Raw genomic sequence first — 2731 nt, forward strand, 5'->3', positions numbered from 1 at the left:
GAGTACATCCCACCTTTCATGTCTCCTGCCTCAAGCCGGTTCACCTCAGTCCTCTGTTGCCCCCTCGTCCTCCTCCTCCTCGGATGATCGGAGGTGGTCCTGTCTACACGGTGCGCCGCATCATGGACTCCAGACGGCGGGGTCGAGGGTTCCAGTATTTAGTGGATTGGGAAGGATATGGTCCTGAGGAGAGGAGTTGGATTCCTCGGCGTCAGATACTTGACGATGACCTGCTTCGTGACTTTTACCGCCTCCACCCTGGTGCTCCGGGTAGTCCGCCCGGTGGCGTTCGTCGGAGGGGGGGTACTGTCACGAATCCCGTTTCCTGAGTCGGTTTTTTGCCTGTGTTCTGTCCTGGAGTGTTTTTCCGGCGTCCTGGAACGCACCCTGTCTGGTTGCCGGGCAATGTAGCCAGTTGGGAGTTCTGATTACCCGCACCTGTATCCCATCAGCTATCTGCACACCTGGTCCTGATCATCATCTCTCCTCTTCATAAGCCCGGACCTGACATCCATTCCCTGCCGGATCGTTAGCCATGAACAGTATGTTGTGCCATAGTATCAGCCTCAAGTTGGATAGAATTTGTTTTGTTGTTTTTTACGTATTGCTTGCCTTAAACTTACCTCCGTTTGTTTTGTCTTCAGTTACTCACCCGGATCATTTACCCCATTCCCGCCTGGTCGTCGGAGGATTCCGCTACCCCATTGGATTCACCTATTTACTCCCATCAACTCACCACCGCTGCCCGCTACGCCACCTGGATATATCTACCCATTCACATTCACTTGTAAATAAATACTCACCTTCTTCCTACGCTCCTTGTCCTGGTCTGCTTCTGGGTTCGATTTTGAAAGAACGTGACATAGTGAGTTGCTGCGCAACAGCTTTTTCAAATTTTTTGAGAGGAATGGAAGATTCGATATAGGCCGATTAGTGTTTTATATTTTCTGGGTCAAGGTTTGGCTTTTTCAAGAGAGGCTTAATTACTGCCACTTTTAGTGAGTTTGGTACACATCCGGTGCCATTTATACCCTTCATGCCTCCTTCAGAAAATGGTTTTATAAAAGTTCAAGACATGTAGCCGAATCTGGGGCAAGGTTGACGGTTTCTTGCAATTGCAGTATATGTGGGTCTAATGATGAAATAAATTGATAGCATTTCTCTGATGTGTGAAAGAGCAGTAAGGGATAGCCGTTCTTCAGTGGTACATGGCATGTCCTGCTATCTGTAAGAGGAGGGTGGTCAATTCACATCTTAGAGTTTAATGCTAGAATCCTTAATACAAACAACAACTAAGTTGTCACCCTGCTTCAGTTTTGGTAAAAAGCTGAGGGATCGGCCTGGAGAAATGTAGCCACTCTCAAACTCTCAAATTCATAGACAGACGTTTGGATGCAAGGCCTGACAATCAATGATATCAAAAGTATCGTTTTAACAATATTTTGAGGCTATACAGTGTTTGTTTAAATTGACATTGTTTACAAACATTGGAGTATAGCAAACATATATTTTGGGTTCTGATTGGGCACGACAGTTGAACTAAGCTCATGAGGCATTTATGAATTATATTCTTCAAGAATGAAGGGGTATATGTCATTAATTTAAAAGTCCAAAGGATTCTAGCTTTAATGGGACTGCATGAGTTCTCAGTAATTGTTTGTCGTTTGCCAAGCTGTAAAGGTCATTGGTGAGATTCTAAAATGTCGTTGTGCTTAATGTTCAGTGAAAAAGGAAAGGAAGATTCACCATGGAATTCTTAAATAGGGCAAACACACATAAACACAAGTGTTTTCAGACAGAGAAACCACACACACACACACACACACAAATAATGATCGTAAATGCTCTCACTTCAGTTGACACACTCCAATGGACACACACACACACACACACACACACACACACACACACACACACAGACACAGAGCATTGTCGTCAGTTAGCCAGCCACTCTCTAATGACCGCAGGGTATCAATTATTTAAATCATCAATCACAATGAATAATAATGAATAATAAATGCAGTTGTCTGCTTCCTTCGACTTGTTGTGAAAACAGGTTCAAAGTTGTTCAGGTTGTCCTGCATTTTAATATAGAGCAACCTGAAGGTATTCTGGACTACAGAGTCCTCGGATACAACAGTAAAGAATTTACAAGCCCCTTGGGATGTGTTCTCCTGTCCCAACAACACCTTGATTGTCACTTTCAATCTGTGGGCAAGAATATATAAACTACTGCTGCTGGATAAAAATGTATGCGTGCCTGCATGTGTGTGTGTGTGAGAGAGAGAGAGAGAGGGAGGGGGGGGGGGGGGCAATAGTGCTGTTTAAGTTAACACAGAAAATTAACGATAGAGAGAGATATATATATATATATATATATATATATACACTGCTCAAAAATATAAAGGGAACACTAAAATAACACATCCTAGATCTGAATGAATGAACTATTCTTATTAAATACTTTTTTCTTTACATAGTTGAATGTGCTGACAACAAAATCACACAAAAATTATCAATGGAAATCAAATGTATCAACCCATGGAGGTCTGGATTTGGAGTCACACTCAAAATTAAAGTGGAAAACCACACTACAGGCTGATCCAACTTTGATGTAATGTCCTTAAAACAAGTCAAAATGAGGCTCAGTAGTGTGTGTGGCCTCCACGTGCCTGTATGACCTCCCTACAACGCCTGGGCATGCTCCTGATGAGGTGGCGGATGGTCTCCT

The 2731-nt window shown here is 43.3% G+C and overlaps 1 long non-coding RNA gene across 1 annotated transcript; it reads left to right on the plus strand.

Annotated features, from left to right (window-relative positions):
• Window positions 1-437: 437 nt before the first annotated feature.
• LOC139548638 (uncharacterized) lies at window positions 438-813 on the plus strand. Its single transcript, XR_011669739.1, has 2 exons — window positions 438-542; window positions 645-813. It is a non-coding gene; the product is annotated as an uncharacterized lncRNA (long non-coding RNA).
• The last annotated feature ends 1918 nt before the right edge of the window (window positions 814-2731 follow it).

The sequence above is a fragment of the Salvelinus alpinus genome, chromosome 21 (genome assembly GCF_045679555.1).
Source record: "Salvelinus alpinus chromosome 21, SLU_Salpinus.1, whole genome shotgun sequence".
Lineage (NCBI taxonomy): Eukaryota > Metazoa > Chordata > Actinopteri > Salmoniformes > Salmonidae > Salvelinus > Salvelinus alpinus.